The sequence below is a fragment of the Puma concolor genome, chromosome F2, assembly GCF_028749965.1.
Source record: "Puma concolor isolate L17-30 chromosome F2, mPumCon1.1.hap2, whole genome shotgun sequence".
Lineage (NCBI taxonomy): Eukaryota > Metazoa > Chordata > Mammalia > Carnivora > Felidae > Puma > Puma concolor.
Window position 1 is genome coordinate 30,108,296 of NC_141684.1, and position 17,176 is coordinate 30,125,471.

Genomic DNA, 17,176 nt, shown 5'->3' on the forward strand with positions numbered 1-17,176 from the left:
GCCAAAAAACACCTAGGATCTAGCATCATCTATTTGATTTGTGTGTGTGTGTGTGTGTGTGTGTGTGTGTGTGTATGTGTGTTTAATTTTGAATTTTAATATTTTTTAATTTTAATTTAATTTCAATTTTTCTACCTCATTAGTTCCTTTTCTCCCTTCAAAATGACAAAATGAAGGAATTCACCCCAAAAGAAAGAGCACGAAGAAACGACAGCCAGGGATTTAACCAACACAGGTACAAGCAAGACGTCTGAACAAGAATTTAGAATCATGATAATAAGAATACTAGCTGGAGTCGAAAATAGAGTAGAATCCCTTTCTGCAGAGATAAAAGAAGTAAAAAATAGCCAGAATGAAATTAAAAATGCTATAACTGAGCTGCGATCACAGATAGATGCAGCAGTAGCAAGGATGGATGAGGCAGAATAGAGAATCAGCGATATAGAAGACAAACTCATAGAGAATAATGAAGCAGAAAAAAAGGGAGAGATTAAGGCAAAAGAGCACGATTTAAGAATTGGAGAAATCAGTGACTCATTAACAAGGAACAACATCAGAATCATAGGGGTCCCAGAAGAGGAAGAGAGAGAAATAGGGGTAGAGGGGTTATGTGAGCAAATCGTAGCTTACTTTCCTAACCTGCAGAAAGACACAGACATCAAAATCCAGGAAGTACAGAAGACCCCCCCCCATTAGATTCAACAAAAACCGAACATCAACAAGGCATATCATAGTCAAATTCACGAAATACTCAGGCAAAGAGAGAATCATGAAAGCAGCAAGGGAAAAAAAGTCCCTAACCTACAAGGGAAGACAGATCAGGTTTGCAGCAGACCTATCCACAGAAAATTGGCAGGCCAGAAAGGAGTGGCAGGATATATTCAATGTGCTGAATCAGAAAAACATGCAGTCAAGAATTCTTTATCCAGCAAGGTTGTCATTCAAAATAGAAGGAGAGATAAAAAGTTTCCCAGACAAAAATTAAAGGACTTTGTGACCACTAAACCACCCTGTAAAAAATTTTAAGGGGGACTCTCTGAGGGGAGAAAAGATGAATATATATATGAATATATATATATATATATATATATATATATACACACACACACCAAAAGCAACAAAGATTAGAAAGGACCAGAGAATACCACCAGAAACTCCAACTCTACAAGTATCATAATGGCAATAAGTTCATATCTTTCAGTACTCACTCTAAATGTCAATGGACTCAATGCTCCAATAAAAAGATATAGGGTAACAGAATGGATAAGAAAACAAGATCCATCTATATGCTGTTTACAAGAGACCCACTTTAGACTTAAAGACACCTTCATTTTGAAAGTAAGGGGATGGAGAACCATCTATTATGCTAATGGTCAACAAAAGAAAGCTGGAGTAGCCATACTTATATCAGACAATCTAGACTTTAAAATAAAGACTGTATCAAGAGATGCAGAAGGGCATTATATCCTAATCAAGGGGTCTATCCACCAAGAAGACCTAACAATTGTAAACATTTATGTGCCAAATGTGGTGGCACCCAAATGTATAAATCAATTAATCACAAATGTAAATAAACTCATCGATAGTAATACCATAACAGTAGGAGACTTCAACACCCCACTCATAGCAATGGACAGACCATCTAATCAAAAAATCAACAAGGAAACAATGGCTTTGAATGACAAACTGGACCAGATGGACTTAATAGATATATTCAGAACATTTCATCCTAAAGCAGTAGAATATACATTCTTCTCCAGTGCACATGGAATGTTCTTCAGAATAGACCACATACTTGGACACAAATCAGCCCTAAGTAAGTACAAAAAGATCGAGATCATACCATCATACCGTGCATATTTTCAGACTACAACACTATGAAACTCGAAATCAACCACAAGAAAAAATTTGGAAAGGTAACAAATACTTGGAAACTGAAGAACATCCTACTAAGAAATGAATGAGCTAACCAAGAAGTTAAAGAGGAAATTAAAAAGCATATGGAAGCCAATTAACATGATAACACCACAACCCAAAACCTCTGGGATGCAGCAAAGGTGGTCATAAGAGGAAAGTATATAGCAATCCAGGCCTTCCGAAAGAAGAAAGAAAGATCTCAGATACACAACCTAGCCTTATGCCTTAAGAAGCTGGAAAAAGAACAGCAAATAAAACCCCAAACCAGCAGAAGACAGGATAATAAATTTTAGAGCAGAAATTAATGCTATCAAAACCGAAAAAACTGGAGAACAGATCAATGAAACCAGAATCTTGTTCTTTGAAACAATTAACAAACTGATAAACCAATAGCCAGTTTGATCAAAAAGAAAAAGGAAAGGACCCAAATAAATAAAATCCAGAATGAAAGAGGAGAGATCACAACCAACACAACAGAAATAAAAACAATAATAAGAGAAAATTATGGGCAATTATATGCCAATAAAATGGGTAATCTGGAAGAAATGGACAAATTCCTAGACATATACACTACCAAAACTGAAACAGGAAGAAATAGAAAATTTGAACAGACCCATAACCAGTAAGGAAATCAAATTAGTAATCAAAACTCTCTCAAAAAACAGGAGTCCAGGGCCAGATGACTTTCCAGGGGAATTCTACCAAACATTTAAGGAAGAGTTACCACCTATTCTCTTCAAACTGTTCCAAAAAATAGAAATGGAAGGAAAACGTTCAAACTCTTTCTATGAAGCCAGCATTACCTTGATTCCAAAACCAGACAGTGACCACACTAAAAAGGAGAACTATAGACCAATTTCCCTGATGAACATGGATGCAAAAATCCTCAACAAGATATTAGCCAACCGGATCCAACAATACATTAAAAAAATTATTCACCACGACCAAGCAGGATTTATACCTGGGATGCAGAGCTGGTTCAATATCCACAAACCAATTAACATGATTCAACACATCAATAAAAGAAAGGACAAGAACCATATGATCCTCTAAATAGATGCAGAGAAAGCTTTTGACAAAATACAGTATCCTTTTTTGATAAAAAACCCTCAAGAGAGTAGGGATAAAAGGAGCATACCTCGAGATCATTAAAGCCACATATGAATGACCCAACGCTAATATCATCCTCAATGGGGAAAAACTGAGAGCTTTCCCTGTAAGGTCAGGAACAAGACACGGATGTCCACTCTCGCCACTGTTATTCAACATAGTATTGGAAGTCTTAGCCGCAGTATTCAGACATCACAAAGAAATAAAAGGCATCCAAATCGGCCAGGAGGAGATCAAACTTTCACTCTTTGCAGATGACATGATACTCTATATGGAAAACCCAAAAGATTCCACCAAAAAACTGCTAGAACTGATTCATGAATTCAGCGAAGTTGCAGGATATAAAATCAATGCACAGAAATCAGTTGCATTCCTATACACCAACAATGAAGCAACAGAAAGAGAAATCAGGGAATCAATCCCATTTACAGTTGTACCAAAAACCATAAAATACCTAGGAATAAATCTAACCAAAGAGGTGAAAAATCTATACACTGAAAACTATAGAAAGCTTATGAAAAAAACTGAAGAAGACACAAAAAAATGGAAAACGATTCCATGCTCCTGGATAGGAAGTACAATTACTGTTAAAATGTCGATACTACTAAAAGCAATCTACATATTGAATGTAATCTCTATCACAGTAACACCAGCATTCTTTATAGAGCTGGAACAAATAATCCTAAAATTTGTATGGAACCAAAAAGACCCTGAATAGCCAAAGTGATCTTGAAAAAGAAAACCAAAGCAGGAAACATCACAATCCCAGACTTCAAGCTATACTACAAAGCTGTAATCATCAAGACAGTATGGTACTGGCACAAGAACAGACACTCAGATCAATGGAACAGAATAGAGAACCCAGAAGTGGACCCACAAACACATGGCCAACTAATCGTTGACAAAGCAGGAAAGAATATCCAGTGGAATCAAGACAGTCTCTTCAGCAAGTGGTGCTGGGAAAACTGGACAGCAACATGCAGAAGAATGAAACTGGACCACTTTCTTACCCCATACACAAAAATAAACTCAAAATGGATGAAAGACCTAAATGTAAGACAGGAAGCCATCAAAATCCTCAAGAAGAAAGCAAGCAAAAACCTCTTTGATCTTGGCTGCAGCAACCTCTTACTCAACACATATCTGGAGGCAAGGGAAACAAAAGCAAAAATGAACTACCGGGACTTCATCAAAATAAAAAAAATCTGTACAGCAAAGGAAACAATCTGCAAAACTAAAAGGCAACCGACAGAATGGGAGAAGATATTTGCAAACAACATATCAGATAAAGGGTTAGTATCCAAAATCTATAAAGAACTTATCAAACTCAACACCCCCCAAAAAACAAATAATCCTGTGAAGAAATGGGCAACAGACATGAATTGACACTTCTCCAAAGAAGACATCCAGATGGCCAACTGACACATGAAAAAATGCTCATCACTCATCATCAGGGACAGACAAATCAAAACCACAATGAAATACCACCTCACACCCGTCAGAATGGCTAACATTGACAACTCGGGCAACAACAGATGTTGGCGAGGATGCAGAGAAAGAGGACCTTTTGCATTGTTGGTGGGAATGCAAGCTGGTCCAGCCACTCTGAAAAATAGTATGGAGGTTCCTCAAAAAATTAAAAATAGAACTACCCTACAGCCCAGCAACTGCACTACTAGGCATTTATCCACAGGATACAGGTGTGCTGTTTTGAAGGGACACATGCACCCCATGTTTATAGCAGTACTATCAACAATAGCCAGAGTATGAAAAGAGCCCAAATGTCCATCAATGGATGAATGGATAAAGAAGATGTGGTGTATATATACATTGGAGTATTACTCGGCAATCAAAAAGAATGAAATCTTGCCATTTGCAAGTCTGTGGATGGAACTGGAGGGTATTATGCTAAGTGAAATTAGTCAGTCAGAGAAAGACAAAAATCATATGAGTTCACTCATATGAGGACTTAAAGAGATAAAACAGATGAACATAAGGGAAGGGAAACAAAAATAATATAAAAACAGAGAGGGGGACAAAACAGAAGAGACTCATAAATATGGAGTACAAACTGAAGGTTACTGGAGGGGTTGTGGGAGGGGAATGCGCTAAATGTTTAAGGGGCACTAAGGAATCTACTCCTGAAATCATTGTTGCATTATATGCCAACTAATTTAGATGTAAATTTAAAAAACAAAAAATAAAATAAAAAAAAGTCACCCTATCTCAAATGAGGATCATCTAATTCTAGGATGGGAGATCTGTCCTCCTAAACAGAAAAGCACACTAAAATTTACCAAAACAAGATAGAAAGGAAGCATTCACACCAGAGGTATCAAGTTTGCATTCATAATATTATATATATATAATGAATGCAAACTTGATACCATTCATTCATATATATCATATCATATATTCACATATCATTCATATATATTCATAATATATACATATATATATATTCCAACAAACAAGAGCAAGAGCCCAAGGCTGGATGCCTTCCCAGGGGAATTCTACTAAACATTTAAGGAAAAGTTAATACTTATTCTTTGAAGCTGTTCCAAAAATAGAAATGGAAGAAAACTTCCAAACTCATTATACAAGCCAGCATTACCTTGATTCCAAAACCAGACAAAGACTTCACTAAAAAGGAGAATTACAGACAAATTTCCCTGATGAACATGGATGCAAAAATTCTCATGATACTAGCAAATCTATTCCAACAATACATTAAAAGAATTATTCATCAAGATCAAGTGGGAGTATTTCTGGGCTGCAGGGGTGATTCAGTATCTATAAATCAATCAATATGATACATCACATTAATAAAAGAAAGGATAAGAACCATATGATCTTCTCAATAGATGCAGAAAAAGCATTTCACAAAATACAGCATCCTTCTTTATAAAAATCCTCAAGAAAGTAGGGATAGAAAAAACCCTCAACATAATGAAGGCCATATATGAAAGACCCACAGCTAATAATCATCCTAAATGGGGAAAAACTGAGAACTTTCTCCCTAAGGTCAGGAACATGACAGGGATGTCCACTCTCACACTGTTGTTCAGCATAGTACTGGAAGTCCTGGCCTCAGTGATCAGAACAAAAAGAAATAAAAGGCATACAAATCAGCAAGAAAGAAGTCAAACTTTCACTCTTCACAGACGACATTATATTCTTTGTGGAATACCCTAAAGACTCCACCAAAAAACTTCTAGAACTGATCCATGAATTCAGCAAAGTCGCAGGATATAAAATCAAAGTACAGAAATCAGTTGCATTGCTATACACCAATAATGAAGCAGCAGAAAGAGAAATCAAGGAATCAAGCCCATTTGCAATGTGCCAAAAACCGTAAGATACCTAAGGATAAACCTAACCAAAGAGGTAAAAGATCTGTATGCTGAAAACTACAGAAAACTTATGAAAGAAACTGAAAAAGACACAAAGAAATGGAAAATCATTCCATGTTCATTGATTGGAAGAATACTGCTAAACTGTCAAAACTACCCAAAGCAATCTACGCATTTAATGCAATCCCTATCAAAATAACACAAGCATTCTCCACAGAGCTAGAACAAACAATTCTAAAATTTGTATGAAACCAGAAAAGACCCTGCGTAGCCAAAGTAATGTTGAAAAAGAAAACCAAAGCTGGACGCATCACAATTCTAAACTTCAAGCTGTATTACAAAGCTGTAATTATCAAGACAGTAGGGTACTGGCACAAAAACAGACACAGAGATCAATGCAGCAAGATAAAGAACCCAGAAATGGATCAACAAATGTATGGCCAACTAATCTTCAACAAAGCAGGAAAGAATATTCATTGACTTTTTAAATTCATAAATGTGTGCTGAATTATACTAAATATTTTTTTCTTCATCTATTGAAAAAATACTAGCATTAATACATTCTATATAATTAGTTTTGAAAAAATTACAGTTGTCATCAATTTAATACGGACCCAAATTTCTGTGACCCTACTTTATCTAAAATTGTCGGTTTAGGTGGCATTACTGACTCACATCAGCTTCAACAGGAAGAGACAGACTAAGGGAGAGAGGGAAGGCACAATCTTCTCCTCAGACTCCAAAAGCAGAACCCAATGATTCATATACCACCCATTTTTGGTTTTCATCATTTAATGTCCATGTTACTTTCATTTACCACCATCTTCAAATCATCAGTCCTTCTGTGGATCACCTCTCAGAGTACCATGACCCATTGGATCCTGAATATCCACCAAGGACTTAGACTGACTGTATCAAGACCTTTTTGACCTGCAATCAGCATTAGTCATGTACTTGCAAAATCATAGTCTGGGGCCAACTGCAGGCAAAACTCTGTGCTAAGCCCTATGGATACCAGGATAAAATGAGTAAGACATAACACTAACATCATAAAGCACAAGTCTTATGTGAAAGAGAAACCATGTCTCCTTAACTCCACAGAATATGGTTTTGCCTCTTTGAGCTGCTAGAGCCAGCCCTAGAAGGCCCCTCCAATTCCAGTGATCTTTCTTGAGATCTCATTTGGCATGATCTCTCTGCCACGTCTAATGTAGAGCACTTTATTGTTGAAGCTCTCCTTTAACTTTTATTATATTACTGTCTTCTGGTTCTCTTCGGACATCTCTGAATTAGAGAGATGGACTGCTGAGGAGGAAAAAGCATGAGCTTTATTGTAGATCCTGCTTTGAATCATTATTCCACCATTTACTGGGTCACTGTGGGCAAATTATTTCTTTCTGAGCTGCAACTTCCTCATTCTAAATAGGTTAGGATTACTACATGAAATGAGATACAGCATATAAAGTTATTCGTTCAATGGTGATTGCTCTGCAATTGTTATACTTCCTTTGTCTTCATCCTCTATTTTTTCTTCTCCCATCCCCCAAATTTTATTTAATTTTAATTTTTTAAAACTTTATTATTTGAGTATAGTTAACATTCAGTGTTATTTAGTTTCAGATGTACAACACAGTGATTCAACAATTCTATTTAGTTACTTAATGCTCACCATGATAAGTGTAGTCACCATCTGTCACCATATGTTATTACAACACTATTGATTATATTCCTTATGTTGTACTTTTCATCTCTGTGACTTATTTATTTTATAACTGGAAGTTTGTGCCTCTTAATCTCCTTCACTTACTTTGTCAACCCCCCACCCCTTTCCTTGAGTTTCTTTAGCAACCACCAGTTTGTTCTTTAGAGTATTTATGACACAAATCAAAACCACAATGAGATATCACCTCACAACAGTCAGAATGACTAGTATCAAAAGGACAAGAAATAACAAGTGTCAGCAAGGATGTGGAGAAAAGGGAATCTTTGTGCACTGTTGCTGGAGAATGTAAACTGGTGCAACTACTATGGAAAACAGTATGGAATTTCCTCCAAAGGTTAAAAATAGAAATAGCAGAAGGTTGAGTAATGCTACTCCTGGGTATTTATCCATCCCCCAAATTTTAATAAGCCTTCAGTCCCTAACTTTCTGCTCTCCTCTCTCTATATTCTCTCTTTTCCATAAGAATTACATGGAAATCCATGCTTATATTATTTCCTGTTCAGCCATTTCCCAAATATTCAAGTTTATGATATTAAAGATAACGGTGTCCATTTCAGTATCTACTTTTAAAAATGTAAGTAATAATTATTTTTTAAATATCCATTTAAAATTGAACAATTTGAAGAGCCTGGGAGGGCATGTGCTGGAGAATGAATAGTGATTATCAGAAATCAGAGGAAAGTCCTCCAGATACAGTGACTGTCATTTGTTTTATAACTCAGCAGAGCACTGCAGATCATCATGAAGGTAGTACTCATTACTTAGTTTTGAATCATCTATTTTTGGTCCTTTATTACCTAATTTATACTCACAATTAGTCACTGGTTAAAGAAAGATGAGACACAAGAAAGTGCCTGAATACATATTAAGACATACTAATAAATACAAACATGATAAATGTCTTCAAATGATCTCCTTCAGATCTATTCAATCTGTCTGATAGAAATTTTTTCAAAATGCATCAGTATTTCTTGTACCTCAGAAAGCAGTGCTAATAAAATAAATTATAATGACTGGTATTTCCAATTTGCCTTTATTTTACCCAGGAATATAAACTACTAACATCTATGACACATTTGTTTGGGTATACTAATAAGTAACAACCTAATTACAAAAATGTTTTGGTAAACCACTTCATTACATGCCAGAGAAAAACTGGAAGATAATTTTCAAAACTCCTAAGTTTAAAAATCATATATTATTGTGAAAATGATCACTCATTCATTAAGGTTAGGAATAATCAGTAGTGCCTACATCACTACTATGATGTACAACAATCACTACCTACATCAGTAGTGACCAAAGTGTATTTGTCAGAATGGTACTTGTGTGGAATTTTTTAATTTTAGGAATAACGCCTTTATTGTTTTAGGGGAAAAAAAGATGCACATTTACTTTAGAAAGGTACCTGAGTGGCTCAGTCAGATAAGTGTCTCTTAATTTTGGCTCAGGTCATCATCTCGTGGCTCGTGGGACTGAGCCTGGAGTTAGACTCTGGGCTGCCCACCCAGAGCTTACCTAGAATTCTCTCTCTCCCTCTCTCTCTGCCCTTCACCTGGCACACATGCTCACTCTCTCTCTCTCTCTCTCTCTCTCTCTCTCTCTCTCTCTCAAAATAAATAAATAAACTTTAAAAAAATACAGTGAAAAGTACCAGGAAGAAACTAAACAAGACCACCAATATCCCATCACCCAAAAATAATAATTGCCAACTTTTATTGAACATCTTTACAAATGTGTACACTATGCAGATGAGTACTTCAGATGGGCAGGTATATATATAATTTCAGAAAAAAAAATCATGATTATTTTTAATTTTTTAAATAAATGGAAGGCATTACTGAAAGTCAGGTAAAAGTTTAACCTCCACAGAGGATATGGTTACTAAATAAAAGAACTCTCTAAAGGTAAGAAAGAAATTATAAAAAAATCTTTGCCATCACTTTTGAAGCGATGTGCTTTACCTTTAAACTGCCTCCTTGCAATGAAAGATTAGAGTTATCACATTTTTCCTTGTATCTAATCTCCATCTTACCCTAATTTTTATTATATTTTTCTCTTTAGATCATCAAAGCTTACATTTATACTTTGTTCATTTATATTTTATAATAATCATCAGTTGCTTTAGTTCTATATTTTTAAAATAAGAATAAACATTCTACACCACAAGTATTTAAGATTAGATGAGAATTACATAGAAATACCTTATAAATTGTAAAGTGCTAGAAAAAATATTTGTCCTAAAAATTAATATTTCCCATCATTCTTTCTCTGTACTTATGTTTCAAAATTCTCATCCTAGAGAAAAAGGTTTACTCAACTCACTTTACCTCTAGAAAGTTATTCTCTCCTAGCCTGATGCATAAATTGTTGCCCCTACCTCAAATCTAAACTATCATCCAACTTTCAGTATCAAGACCAAGTCTTTCCCCTTCCCCAAGATCTACAGAACTTTCAACCTGCAGGGACGTCTTCATCTAAAGCTGTATAACACTAACATATTATATCACTAGGCAATAAGAATTACTCTTATATTGTCTCACAGGACAGTTATTTGATGTTTATACTAATAGAGTTTTCATTCTTACATGCTGTCTTTCAAACTAAACTGTAAGTGCCTTAAGGGCATGATCTCAGTATTAGATTTTTGTCTCCATGTGCCTTCTGTTTTATATATACTGGCAAAACCAGTGCTTCCAGAGACCAGGGAATAGAATTCTGCAACACAGTTGGAAGTATACACAAGATTTTAAGTTAACTTACTAGATATTTAACTAAACTTTGCCTCAGAAATGGCCAGTATTCAAAAAATAAAATGAAATACATAAATTACAATGAACATAACCTATAAATCTTCAAATTACAATGAATATAAATTGTCAACATTAAGGAGTTAATTATCGGGTTTTTTGCATTAAGAATCACTATTAGAAGGTGCTTCTGTGTTTTTATTATTAAAAAGGTACTTCTTGGGATACCTAAAAATCTTTATGAACATCAAACATCACAGATTTATGTGGTAGATGGGCTTACAACAGTGGCTTGTGAGCAAAATGGGTTCTGACTCTAATATATACATGGAAGTTGTTTTTAAAAAGAAATCCCAGATATTAATGAGTTTACTTTTATTTTCTATTCTATTTACCTTATAAAAATTGAGGGAAGAACTTCTTTAATCAGTTCATTTAGATTTTCACTTGTTTTAAGTAAATAAAGCCTTATACAATACTATAAATAATAATGATGATTTTTCTTTGACCAAAATATACAAAAATAAGCATTATTCTACTTAAGCTAATTTCCTGTATTAAAATTCTACTCATGTCAGGGCACCTGGGTGGCTCAGTCAGTTGAGCATCTGACTTGTGAATTTGGCTCAGGTCACAATCTCATAGTTTCATGAGTTCCAGCCCCACATCAGGCTCTGAGCTGACAGAGTGGAGCCTGCTTTGGATTCACCCTCTCTCTCTGCCCCTCTCTTGCTTGCACTTTCTCTCTAAATAAATAAATAAACAAAAAAAATATTTAAAAATCAAAGTACCATGTCAACTGACAAGATATAATATTCAGTTTTTAACTTTTGGATTTTAGTATTATTATACAAGTTTATTATAATGCAGGTATAGTCAGTTATAGGTAGTGTAATCATGGCACACAACAGAAGTTACATGTGGTGTTCTTGCAATATATGGGTCCATGTAATAAGAAGCTACTGCTTCACTGCCAAGAAGTCAAGTTTAATTTGCTTTCTTTTTCTCTCCCTTTTCAACTGGCCAAAATACAAGTTCCACTGCAAATGCAACAACCAGCAAACACAGATTCCATCATAAATACCTAATGCTGCCAACCAGGAAACCCCACATTGACAAATAACAGAACTCCCCATAGCAACTGAAAGATGTTCTGGTCAGCAGAAAGTCTGAAAGCTATATTGTAAATAAAATGCAAGCATCCTATATAACTGAAATATAAGTCTGTTTGTTTTTTACCACTGACATTAACTATTTACTATTACTCAATAGGTAATTTCATGGTAACTCATACTCTTAGTGGGTTGAGAAATTTTTATAAACCTTTCATTTTGCAGTTTTTAATACATAACTGCTATCAAGGAGGTCCAGCTGTGCCTTAAGTAAAATTCACCATACTCAGTTAAAAAAAAAAAAAAAAACTACACTACTAATTAAATTCATAGTCTGATAACTTAATTTGAATGTTAAACTTTAGCAACTGTGTGACACTCTTCACCAACATCAGTTGGCTTGGAGACAAAATATGAAATTGGCAAATATTTATAAGCATCCACTGTGGCAACAATATATGTCAGATGCTATAGGGAAAGGAAATTGAAGACTAGACCTCAACTCTGCAGAAATTTTTCTGACAGTTTATAGAAATCACTTATATAGGACACTAAAAAATCAAAGCAGTATTTCATCATAAAATCTTGTCCTTTGTGAGATCTTGTAAGAAACATCATTTGCTCAACAATTTCTCTAAATTCTGAACTTCCCAAAGCAAAAATTTCAAGCAATGCATATCAACAGATACAAAACTAGAAAATAGAGTTGAGATAAGATAGAGGTTCATGATCTCCCCAAAGCTTTGGTTTTAAGTCCAAAATATTTTGTGTTGAATTTTATAAAATCTTTCCTCATCATATTCACTATGAAATGTCAGGGCTGAAAAGTGACATCACCAAGATGGCACAGTAGGAGACCCCAGATTCCATCTCCCCACAAAGATCAACAATAGTCAGCTGTCTATGAAAAAAATCAGCTCTGGGAGAGATCAGAAGTTCACTTAAGAAACTGAACAACACAGTAGAAGGAAAAACTTGAGAATAACTACACAAAAAGGAGAGAAAGAAGATCTTCATTCTTTCATCTGATCTTCATCAGATGATGCCAGTCTCATCTCCTCAGGCTGGCACTGCTCCTTGCTACCAGGGAACTCACCAGCTAGAAAAAGTTCCCCTCACTGGGAAAGGGAGAACAGGGTGAGTGATCAGCTTCTGCAGCCTTTCAGGGCACTGCACGAAGAATCCACTTCAGCTTCACCCACCTAGACACGAGCAGAGCTGAAATGGACAGCTATGGCTAGGAACAAGGAAGAAGGGCAGGGGCTAGCAATATCAGCCGCACAGTGGGAGTGACCATGGTTCCTAGTGACCTCCTCTGCAAAGGACCTCAGGAGTTTTTGCAACTGAGGAAACCAGCACAGCCACACAGACTCCCTGCAGATTTCCCTGGTTTTCACCCCACAGGTTTTCATGGTCACAGAAGCCAGATACCTGAGTTCTTCTCTCCACTTTCCCATTCCCTCCCTACTAGAGCCTGGGACCCACACCAGTACCCTGCTGTGACCTCTACTGCTGCTTGATTCCAAGATGCCAGCCTAGACCACCATGGCTGATCCCCATAACCGTGCAAACACTCAGGGCTAGCTCTTCCAGCTGTGCACCTGCACACCTCCAGCCTGACTCCCATCACCAGCCTCCACTGCAATGCACACACAACAGTCAAGAACCTACAGTCACAGGAGTTCCCTTTGACAGCCAGGGGCCCCACAGCTGCTAGTGCATCCACATTTGTCCTTGGCCTTTGCGGTTTCCCCTGGCCCCGGACACTGTGCATGTGTCTGCAACCAGCCCCTGTCACTACACTAGAGCCTGCAGTTGACCCTCAGAGCCAAATGTGGGTACACCACTAGCTCTAACCACTACCACTATCTGCTCCGGTCCCTAGCCACTAGAGCTGAGAGTGCTGCTGAGGAACCAGAAGCCTTTGCAGCCTTGGTAGATTCCCCACATTGTTCATCAAGAATCACACGGTTGTTACGGGCTCTAGCAGGCTAAGCCATTGAGAAAGCATGCCCCACAGGGCTCAGAGCCACCACACATACCTGCATTTGGTGCCCCAAACCAATAGATCCCACATCACATTCCAGGATGGTCCCCCAACACAGGTGAAGGTCTTTCCTTACCAAAGTCAGTCCATAAAGTCTGGAAGAGGTGACTCCTTCCTCAAACGTACAGACACGTATGCAAGACTACTGGAATCATGAAGAATCAGGGCAACATGACACCATCAAAGGAACACAGTAAATTTCCCATAAATGATGTCAAAGAAATGAAGATTCAGGAATTGCCTGGTAAAGATCAAAATAATTGTTACAAAGATGCTCAGAAAGCTACAAAAGAATATAGACAATTAATAAAATAACATAAAAACAAAATGATAAATTTCAACAAAGAGATAGAAAATATAAAAAATAATCAAAGAGAAATTTTGAAACTGTAGAATACAATGACTGCACTGAGGAAGTCAGTAAGAGCTTCAACAGAAAACTGTTGAACTGTAACAACCTAGCAAATGAAATAAACAGTGAGCTCAAAGACAGATCATTTGAAATTATCCAGTCATATAAGGAAAAAGAATGAAAAAGAATGAAGAAAGCCTACAAGATTATGAAACACCATTAAGAGAAACAATTTATGCACCAATGAAGTCCCAGAAGGAGAAAAGAGGGAGAAAGGGGTAGAATGCTTATGTAAAGAAATAATGTCTGAGAACTTCCTAAACCTGGAGATAGATTAGACATCAAAATCATGAATCTAATAGGTCACCCCAAATTTCAATCTAAAATAATTCTCTCAATACACCTCCAAATCAAATATATCTAAAATAAATCTAAAACAATCCTCTCAATACACATCCAAATCAAATATATCTAAAATCAAAGACAAAGAGGGGCTCCTGGGTGGCTCAGTCGGTTGAGCATCCTTCTCCGGCTCAGGTCATGATCTCCCAATTCGTGGGTTCGAGCTCTGCGTTGGGCTCTCTGCTGATGCCACGGAGCCTGGAGCCTGCTTTGGATTCTGTGTCTCCCTCTCCTTCTACCCCTCCTTCACTCACAATCTGTCTGTCTCTCTCTCTCAAAAATAAATAAATATTAAAAAAAAAATTTTAATCAAAGACAAAGAGAATTTTAAAGGCATAAGAGGAAAGAAATTTCCCTCATGCAAGGGAATCCCTACTAGGTTATCAGTGGTTTTCTCATCAGAGAACTTGCAGACCAGGTGAGAGTGAGAAGACATATTCAAAGTGCTAAAAGGTAAAAACTGCCAGCCAAGAATACTTTACCTGGTAAAATTGTCCTTCAGAAATGAAGGCTAAATAAACACCTTTCCCAACAAACAAAAGCTTCAGGGATTCATCACCACCAAAACTGCCTTCTATGAAAAGCTGAAAGGAGTTCTTCAAGCTGAAACAAAAGGACACTAGTAAGTAATATGAAAACACACAAAAATATATAATAAATTGGTAAAAGTAAATGCATAGCCAGATTCAAAATACTCTAATACTGGAATATGATAGTGTAGTTAACAACTTAAAAATATGATAAAGGTTAAAGAAAAAAGTATTAAATATAGCTACAGGTACAAAAACTTGTTAATAAACAATACAAAAATATGTAAATTGTGACATGAAAATATATGTGAGAGGAAGGAGGAAAAGTGTGCAGTTTTTACATACAAGCTAAGTTAAGTTGCTATCAGCTTAACATTGACTATTAAATCTATAAGATGTTTTATGTAAGCCCCAGGATAAGCACAAAACAGAAACCTACAGTAGACACATACAACATAAAAAGAAGGGAATCAAAGTACACCACTACAGAAAAGCATCAATTCACAAAGGAAGATAACAAGAGAAGAAAGAAACAAAGGAACTACAAAGAGCCAAAAAAAAAAAAAAAAAATTTAAATTAAATTTAAAAAGATGGCAATAGTAAGTCATTATCTATCTATAATTTCTTTAAATGTAAATGAATTAAATTCTCCAATCAAAAGGCACAGGGTAGATAAATGAATTAAATAAATAAATAAATAAATAAATAGATAGATAAATAAATAAATAATTTTAAAAAGACCCAACTGTATGATTCCTACAAGAGACACAATTCAACTTCAAGGACACACAGAAACTCAAAGTGAAAGGATAAGAAAAGATAATTTCATGCAAAAGGAACCCAAAAAAGAGCAGGGATAGCTTTAAAATCAAAACAGACTTTAGGGGCGCCTGGGTGGCGCAGTCGGTTAAGCGTCCGACTTCAGCCAGGTCACGATCTCGCGGTCCGTGAGTTCGAGCCCCGCGTCGGGCTCTGGGCTGATGGCTCAGAGCCTGGAGCCTGTTTCCGATTCTGTGTCTCCCTCTCTCTGCCCCTCACCCGTTCATGCTCTGTCTCTCTCTGTCCCAAAAATGAATAAACGTTGAAAAAAAAAAACAAAAAAAACAAAAAAAACCAGACTTTAAATCAAAATATGTAACAGGAAACCAAGAAGGTTATTATGTAATGATAAAAGGGTTCATTCATCAAGAATATATAACAATTATAAATATATATGTACCCTACATCAGAGCACCTAAATATAAGCAAATACTAACAGATCTGAAAGGAATAGTAAATAAGAATACAATAATAGGGGACTTCAATATCCCACTTTCAACAATGGGTAGATCATGCAGACAAAATATTAATAAGAAAACAGTGAACTTAAATTGTACTTTAGACCAAACAAACATCACAGAAATATACAGAACATTCCATCCAACAATATCAGAATACATGTTATTTTCAAGTGTACATGGAACATTCTCCAGGATAGATCTATAGGTTAGGTCACAAAACAAATCTCAGAAAATTTAAAAGACTGAAATCATACCAAGAAGCCTTTCCAAACACAATTAAATGAAACTAGAAATAAGTAACAGAAAAAAAGGCTGGAAAATTCACAAATACATGAAAATTAAACACACTACTGAAAAACCAATGGGTCAAAGATAAAATCAAGGAGAAACTAGAAAATATCTTCAAACAAATGATATTGGAAACACATATCAAAATGTATGGGATACAGCAAAAGCAATGCTAAGAGGAAATTTTATAGCAAGAAGTGCTTAAATTAAAGAGAAATATCTCAAATAAATAGCTTAACTTTACACCTTAAGGAACTAGAGAAAGTTAGAATAAACTAAGCCCAAAGTTAGCAGAAGTGAGAAGATAGCAA

The 17,176-nt window shown here is 36.0% G+C and overlaps 1 protein-coding gene across 6 annotated transcripts in view; it reads right to left on the reverse strand.

The window, feature by feature from the left end:
* Window positions 1-17,176, reverse strand: part of EMC2 (ER membrane protein complex subunit 2) — a 564,357-nt gene that overhangs the window by 481,361 nt on the left and 65,820 nt on the right. For all 6 annotated transcript variants that reach the window (XR_015246898.1, XR_015246900.1, XR_015246899.1 and 3 more), the window contains exons 12-13: window positions 15,249-15,369; window positions 14,089-14,253 (exon numbers count right to left, since the gene is read on the reverse strand). The gene's annotated coding sequence lies outside the window, so the exon portion shown is untranslated. The remainder of the gene's footprint in view (window positions 1-14,088; window positions 14,254-15,248; window positions 15,370-17,176) is intronic.